Below are 9,076 nucleotides of genomic sequence, written 5' to 3'. Positions count from 1 at the left end.
CTAGATCTGATGTCAAAGTTATACACTTCCGTAGATTACCTATAGATAGATTACTATAGGTGGTGTAAAATTTTATGCGTGTGGTTAGAGACATTGATCTTAAATCACCATCTGCTGCTAAATATGAATGACATATCACTTTTATTTTACTAAACAACTTGTGAAAAAAGTTTATAAAGCTCTTAAAAAATAAAAAAAATAAAAAAAAGGTCTACGTTTTAACTTCAGAGCACTGGATATGACAGGGAGGTCAATGATACCTAGAATGTGTGGGGCGTGAAACAGTGAAGCAGAATAAAACACTTATTTCCATACTTCCTGTTTCACTTCTCATGTTTGCTGGTTTACATACAAGGTCCCTGTGCTGCTGTTCATCTACCTGAAACTCTCAGCCATGTGCCATCTGTTGTGCCAACACATTTTATGTAAGTATTAAATATTTTTTTCAAATGTTCTTTAATCACATTGATTTAGTGAATATATTTAGAAATGAACAGGATGTACATAATTTGGTAAGTTAATTTAATTGTAAGAATTTGAATTTGCTGAGTGCAAAATCAGCCTTAAGAGAAAATATTTATAGTAATGTGTACAGAACCATTTAGGTTTTATGTGTGTGTGTGCATTATCATACGTAATTTTTTTTTTGAATGACTTTATATTTCAGTGGGGCTGACAGTCATGCTGCTGAATTCAGGTATTAAAAATTATTATCCTAATTTCATAATCTGATTACGTATATTAAACATATAATTATTCATATTTTATATACATTTGTATATAAAACATTTATGATTTCCGCCTTAACTCAAATGATGTCAAATCAGTCAAGTGATTTTTGTGTCTAATGCTAGACAACGCTAGACATGGTTTTCTACTAGAAATATGACAATACTGAGTAATTAAAGTTAATTTATCCAAATAATTTCCTAAATTCACCTATTTATATAATTGATTTAAAGACATGATTAAGATACATAATCTTAGTTCAGTGACGGTGTTCACCTCCTGCTTTCTGATACAATTCTGACTTGTTACAAGACTAAATACAAATACAAGACTGTTACATTAACACAGTACAAGTATTAAACTTTTTTTTTGCTAAATGCAATATGCATATACTGTCTTTCTGTATTACTGTATGTCCACATATAACCCCATCAGCTTCATTCATCTCCTCTTCCTAGTAATATTTGTGTAAAACTGTGGAGCCCCTAAAGGGTCATGGGAAAAAAAAAAAACAGTCCTTTTGAAAAAAAAAAAAAAAAAGAAAGAAAAAAAAGTCTCTTTAGGGGCTTCAGTAAGATTGCATGCCAGTAAAATAAAACGGATTCTAATTTGAAACAGTTTAAAGTTTGATGTTGAAGTCAACTTTAAAAAGCTTATAATATGACATATTAAAAATAAAAGTGTTTAAAATTATTATATTCTAGCAATTGTGTTTAGAACAAGTTTTAACTGTAAGCTACTGTTTGGACTGAACATGTGTGAGCTGAAGCGCTCTTCTCCCGTATTATGCACCGTGATTATACAGACTGCCTTACTACAATAGGAACTTTATCAGTAATTTTTTTTATTGCTGGAATTATGTCTAAATAATATCTAGATAAGGTTCTTATTGTTTGTGATTTTAATAGTCAAATCTGTGATCCTAACAAAGCTTTAGTTAGTGATCTTATTGATTCTTTTAACAGTTATAGAAATAGATTCTTTGTACAGTTTGTGTCAGGTCCACAAGAGCAGGGACACACACAGTGTAGGAGTGTAGGAGAGCTGAGTGCACATGAAAGAAAACCATTACATGTGTTTTTTAAAATTGAAAAAGTTCTAAGAGAACTGTAAAAGCTGAGAAGACAAAATATCTCTTAGGCATACATTACTTACATTACTTAAGAACGCACATCCTTTTTAGCAATATTAATGCTGTTCTAAACCCCCCACAACCTCTGTCTTGTAGAGTCCCCTGAAACATATGAATTATTTTTACAACGTTTTGAGGACAGGATCAAGAATATACTTATTTCACCTCCTTCTTGTAATCCATCCATCAGTGCTACATGCTTTGCTGCTTTTAAACAATTTGAAGCTCTTTCACTTCCCTTTTTAAAGGAGAATATTGGCCATATGAAATGTTCATCCTGTCCTACTGATGTTATCCCACCTTGATTTTTTTAAAGAGATCTTTAATACTATTGGACCAGTGGTTCAGAAAATTTTAAATACATTCTGATCACTGGTGTTGTGCCAGTGACTTTGCAAGCAATGCTGTGGTGCAACCATTAACTGAAACCTAACCTGGCCCCTCGATTCTTGGTTCTGAGCGATTTATCAGTTACTAAGTTAAAATACTGGAGAAAATACAGTCTCTGTACAGCTCCAGTTTTACTTAAATGTACATGAAATTATTGAGGTGTTCCAGTCTGGTTTTAAAGCTTTCTACAGCACTGAATCTGCCCTCTTAAAAGTTTTTAATGATCACTTAATTACTATTGACTCGCCATTTCGTCATTCTTCTGATTTTGGATCTCAGCCAGTAGCTGCATTTGTCACTGTGGATTATTCCCTTCTAATATATCTTCTCCAGCACAGTGTGGGCATTACTGATTCTGCCCTGGACTGGATCAGATCATACCTGACAAACAGAAGTTTTTCTGTTGGTCTTAGAAAATCTGCATTCTCTTCCGCAGTTCTTACATGCGGGGTCCAACAGGGGTCTATTCCTGGACCTTTATTACTTTTTACTTACTGCCGTTGGGATCCATTATAAGGAAGTACAGAATCATGTCTTTTCACTGTTTTGCAGATGGTATTCAAATTTATTCTTTTTAAACAAATGAATACAAACAGTTTAACACCATTAAAGCACTGGTTAAAGCATAGCGTACATTTTCTCAGTCTTAATGAGACTTAAACTAAAGTATTTGGACCCAGTGGAGTGTGTTGACCCTTTTACAGAGAAGTGTTGCTTTAAATCTTATGTAAAACGAACTTATTGCTGGACAGTGAATTTAAACTGGATAAGCAAGTTAACTCTGTTGTTGAAGTTTTTTGGTTTAGCTCTTGTCCAATGTTAAGCCATTTTTAATTAAAAATGATTCCAAACGCTTTTTTTAAGTCGGCTAGATTGTTGTAATGCCCTCTATATTGGTGTTGGCCAGGCCTCACTTGCATGGTTGGGGTTGGTCCAAAACTCTACTGCGTGGTTTTTGATGGGAACCTGTAAATGGGAACACATAACACCACATAGCTTCCTGTGAAATTCAGAGTTTTAGGTCTCGTTAATAGCCTAAAAAGCACTGAATTATCTAGCACCACCATATATTTCTGACCTTTTAAAGCCATACAGTCCAGCCTGGTCTCTCAGGTCCGTAATCAGCTTTTACATACTGTACTGTTCCTAATTCTAGATTGAAGAGTCTGGGCTATTGTGCCTTTTCAGTAGCAGCCTCTAAACTCTGGAATGAGCCTTCACATCTGACAGGCCCCTACTCTTCCTAATATTAAATCTCTTATTAAGACCTTTTGATACTCTTTTGCATTTAATACAGTGTGATGAGTTATTCTTCTTCCTGTTTTTTTATTTACTTTTATTCATTATTTATTCATTGTTTACTGGTTTATTTGCTCATTTTATACAAAGATGTTATAGTCTGTTTCGATGTCTACAACTATTTTAGTTACAGTTGCAAAAAGATAATGCCCTAGTCAGTTTTATGCCCTAGTTTAATGCCCTAGTCAGAGTCATTGTGTTTTTAAATAAGTGATCATGTTTGATAAAGCACATATGAAAGTAATATATGTTGTTTCCCTATAGTAACATTTATTGGTAACATATAATTTTGACATTTAGGAGGCATACATCCATTAGACATTTGCCAAAATGGAAATTCTTCTTCTGAAGACTTCAGCACAGTAGAAACAATAGGTATAAAATATTTTGTAATATTTTTATATAAATGTGTATTAGTGTTATTAAAAGTACACAACTCTAGAAAACAAAAATAGATAATGATTGCCATTTGGCTTCCTGCAGTTATACTCAATTCAAACGATGTCATTGGACTGACTGTGGTGTTCTTCCTGATTCTCCTCTCTTTGGTTTGTCAATGGATAACATGTGTTGTCATTATGGTGAGAAAAGGTATGATCCAGATGTTTTTGTTGTCATATTTTGTTTTAAATTTAAAGGACAATACATTTACAAGTTTATAGAACATTAGAAAGTTATATATCTAAAAGTATGTGGACAGCTGAAACCCCTTATAAATGTCGGCCACAAAGCTGAAAACACACAATTGTATAAAATGTCTTTACCTGCTATAGCATTACAATTTCCATGCATGGAACTAAGAGGCCCAAATCTGTTCCAGCACGACTGTGCCCCTGTACACAAAGCAAACTCCATGACGCCATTGCGTGCTAAGGCTGGAGTGGAGGAACTCAAATGGCCAGCACAAAGCCTCAACTTGAACCTCTTTGGAATGAACTGGAACACCGACTGTGCTATTCAACCAACATTATTACCAGACCACACTAATGCTCTTGTGGCTGAATTGAAAATCTCCTGACAGTCTCTTTTTTTCCTCTTATAATAACCTCCACTCCGAGGTTTTTAATTGTAAAAGTTTTCATAATTGAACACAAACAATTGGCAAAGTCCGCAAAGAATTTCATTTTTTAATGACATAAAATAACGTCTGTTTTTTTGTGTATGTGGTGTGTGCATATATATATATATATATATATGTATATGTGTGTGTGTTTACCTTAATAAATGTGAATACTGTATAGAGCACCTTCATAATGAAAAAAACAAAAGTGACTTTCTAAAGCTATATGAAAGTGTGTGCAGTGAGAGAGTATGTAATAAATATGAATATGCCCCTTCTTACTGAATGAACAATTATTTTATTCACTATGTTTAAACAATTTGAATATTAAATTAGTTTATCTTTTTCTTCATCATTAAAGCTGTACATACAGCTCCTGTCCCACGCAAGAAGGACAAAGAGTGCACCAAAGTGGTAGTACAGTCTCATATTTTTATATATTCAATAAGACGCATAAACAAATTGCTCCTTACTACTTCGTAAATTTTTGCTCTTTTAGGCAGGTGAAGAAGAGTTATGGTATGCCACAGTAAAGTTCACCGGAGTAGCCAAAGACTCTGATCATGTAACGCCGTTTGACCCAAAAACTGAATACTCCACAGTGGTCTTTAAAACCCCAGACACCAGCACTTCACAGCCTGACAGTGTGGTTAATGTTGAGGAGTCCAATCCCATTTCTATTGAAGAATGAATCATTTGCTTATTCTACACACATCTGTTCTGGTTTTGTAGAATCCTTGAGTTATCTTTTAATTTTTTTACAGACTGTGTATCTAATTTTCTCTACTGCATGAATAATGAAAACTGTAGTAGCTCAAAGTTTTTTTCTTTCTTTGCTTTTAGGTTTAAAAAATATTAAATGAACCAATTTTAAGCTTATTTCGACTTGGCAAAGAGAATGACCCTGTGTTCACCAGCAACTGGCAGGTTTTATCAACCACTACTGTTATCAGTTGTGGGCATTCAGGATTGTTGTCCAGGATTTTTGTAGTTCAATGAAAGAATGTAGAACCTTCAAAATCTAAACTCACAGTAAATAATGCATAAATCATTGTAATTTTTTTTTTTTTTTTGTAATGTCACTTTGATGAGAGGTTGTATATAACAAGATAAAATGAAACTATTAGTGAAACAAATGTTAAGTGATAAAGATAAAGACTTAATTTTTTTACTTGTGACCTGTAGGTTAAGTGACTAAAGTTTGACAGGGAAACTGCAAAAACATTGACCAACAAATTCCAAAAGATTTGGTCCAAGGAAGCATTTAAGCCTTAATTCAAATTTGGTAAAATTTAACTTTATTTTGTGCAGCAGCAGAAAATTGGAGGCACAGGCACAGTAAAGATATCCTCTTTTCCATCTATGTGGGTCATGGACATGGACCTGCTTCATGATGTTAGTGGGCATAATGAGATACTCCATCTGAAATGCAACAAAAGATCTAAAAGTGGTGGAGCATTATGAATGAATTGATATGTAATGTGCTGAATGGTAATGCTATTGTTATAATTTTTTTTTAGCAAATTCAGTTTTATCCTGTCAGAAAAAGATTTGAGTTTTGATTCGTAGCTGACTTTGTGACAGCTATTAACTATCTGAAATAGATCCATTATTTGAATCAATGTAAAGTAAGTAGCTACTATACTGTTCCAACTACTGGTCAATAATTTTACACATATGAAAAGAGTTATCTGATGTTAACAAAATAAGGATGTGAGAAAATGCGTTCACCAGTAGTGGGTACAGTACATTAGCTACTTATATTTACTTTACAGTACTTTGAATAACATAATGAATTAGCCTATATGAGCTGGTCTTCAGAGTCTCAGTGTCTCAACGTCCACCCATATCTACAGTCACGTGCTGACCATCTGTCACTTTGAACGCAGGGCACTATTCTGAAAGTGCCCACCAGATGGAGTTATTTTCTTATTCTTACAACAGCTGTGTGTATACTGTATGCTTTTGTGTACCTTTTTTTTTTTTTTTTTAGTTAAAATAAAAAGCTGTAATAATTATGCTCGAAGTTAATGAAGATTCAATAAAACGCACTATGTCAAGCACCTTTTGATCACATGACCTCAATTTGGTGATGTCAGAAAAGCAGGAACAGAAAGTAGGTTTTTTTCACCATTACATTATCGGTAAGTTTATTAACTATTTGTGAGTAAAATACCATTTTCTTTTTTATGTTAGAAGACATACCGTCACTGTCCATTTGAATAATAACACTGTTTATTACACTTTAATAATAACACTTTTATTACAGTTCTCTAATCTCCCAATCATGTGGCAGCAGCGCAATACACTTTTTTTTCCTACATTGTGGTGATGCCACAAGAATGGCCAACTGTATAGCTATGGATATGGTTTTTCCTGTTAAAGGTATACAGTGATTGCATATTAAATAAGTCATAAGCCAAGTTAGCTGTAACCTCTTTTGAACATCAATATGCTATGCTCTGAGTTTTGAGCTTCATCCTTGTGCCACAAAGTTTTACAGGAGAAATTATTTCACGTAAGTAGATTTTTTTTCTCTAGATTTTTTTGTGTTGTTGTTGACATATTTACTGACCCTACACAAATCTGATAAAGCTGGACACCTTGACTGGCCATGGCCAGAAAACACAACAGTAACTCTTGCAGAGGGTAAATTACAAGTAATACGAGCACCTTGTTATTTTCTACTGGTTTTGCAAAATCAGGCTTGTAGCTTGTAATTTCAGTCATCAAATTGAGTAATGTTTTGTTTCCATATTGCATTGTACGGTACAGAAGATAGTGATTTCAGTTTAGCTATTTATTGTTTAGGTTACTGATTGACTCTTTGGCATTGAGGCTCAGTGCCACAATGACCACAAATAAGAATGATTTATTGCAGGTCATGTGACCCCACAGCTCTTTCTCATGGGAAGCACACATTTTCTTGGTAGTATTTCATAAGCATTTTGCTGGAGATCCAGACGTAGTGTCGTTACTTCCTCATAATGTGCATGCCTCCTTACAGTGCTATAATCAGCAGCCCTGTTATTAAGGTATTCCTAATCTGCAATAAACAGTGACATTAGGGAGCGAAGGAAATTATCACAACAGGGCTGGTTATTGCTTCTCAGCAATAACCCTTTTTTTTCTTCTTTTTCTTTTATATAAAGGTGGTGTGTATGGAATTGAGCTTGAGATTGCACAGGGGAAAAATCGATGCTGTCGGCATTTCTTTGTATTGCTTGGCCATCATTTCACTGCAGGGTTCTAATGTTTATGAATTCCAGGAAGTTGAGATTATATAAAATATCCAAATAAAATCTTGACCAACTCTATCAAATACTTTATAATAACATGTCAGGTTGTATGATGTAAGCCCTTAGGTGATCAAGCTGTTTTTAAAGATGACGACTATATTTTGCTCATGTCATCAATGAGCTCGATACAGGCATGTGCAGAAATCATGCTGAGATAAACACACACATTCTCACACAAGTAAATTAATAAGGATATTTTTCTGTCCATTAGCAAGTTTCATTTACTTTTCATCTTCACCACATCTAGATCTGTAGCTATCTTGTGAGTTTCGCATCATCCTATGACATTCCTGTATTGATCACTTTTAGATGAGCACTGTACCACTGATCAAAGTCTTTTGATAAAAGATTTGAATTACAAAAATTCTGTAAGTACCAGAATTCTGTTTGTTGCTGTCGTGTCACTAAATTGAAAAAAATACGTCATACTTTTCATTCTTATGACCTCAGATCTCAATTCACGATCAATAAATTGTTTTCGAATGTGTGTTTTTTTGTGGGCTAGTAAAAACAGGCTGTTACACTGTATAGTTGAAAGGCAGTTTAAAAGCTGAGATGTGAAAGGTTAGAGTAAAAATGGAAATCCTGATTTAAATGCATCTGTGTTAGCTTGCCACTAATCATAGGAATGTTGTGAAGTAAAAACAAGCTGGGTGTAAATCAAGTGCAGTAAATGTAGTATGTACATTGTATATATTTTTGAGCTGTGAATAAATGATTGCTGGGGAAATAATAAAAGGAATGAGAGAAAGAGAGAGAGAGATGCTGCAGGATTCATCCTCACAGTGTCGTTCTTGAGACTGCGTGACTGACTGGTGTATGCTGTTAGAGAGCAAGCGTGAGAGCGAAAGAGAGCAAGGGAGAGAGACAGAGCAAGAGAGCGACAGTGTGTGTGTGTATTAGAGAGAGAGAGAGAGAGAGAGAGAGAGAGAGGGGAGGGGGAGGGGAAGGCTCTTGTGCGGATGAGAGCAGGAGGCGGCGGCAACGGCAGCATCAGCAGCAGCTCTTTTTTGCGGCGTGCTGCCTGGGACCGGCCACCTCAGAAGGCGCTCCCTCCCAGGGGCTTAACGCTCCCATCTCTCCTGAACTGGCACCTGCAGGAACTGGTGCAGGCACTGGCCCAAGGACTGGCACGACGACACTGAAGCATACTGGCACAGCAGCACC

This window comes from Clarias gariepinus, chromosome 19, assembly GCF_024256425.1.
Source record: "Clarias gariepinus isolate MV-2021 ecotype Netherlands chromosome 19, CGAR_prim_01v2, whole genome shotgun sequence".
In the NCBI taxonomy this organism is placed as follows: domain Eukaryota; kingdom Metazoa; phylum Chordata; class Actinopteri; order Siluriformes; family Clariidae; genus Clarias; species Clarias gariepinus.
The sequence above is the reverse complement of the archived record's forward strand: the minus strand, read 5'-3'. Positions refer to the sequence as shown.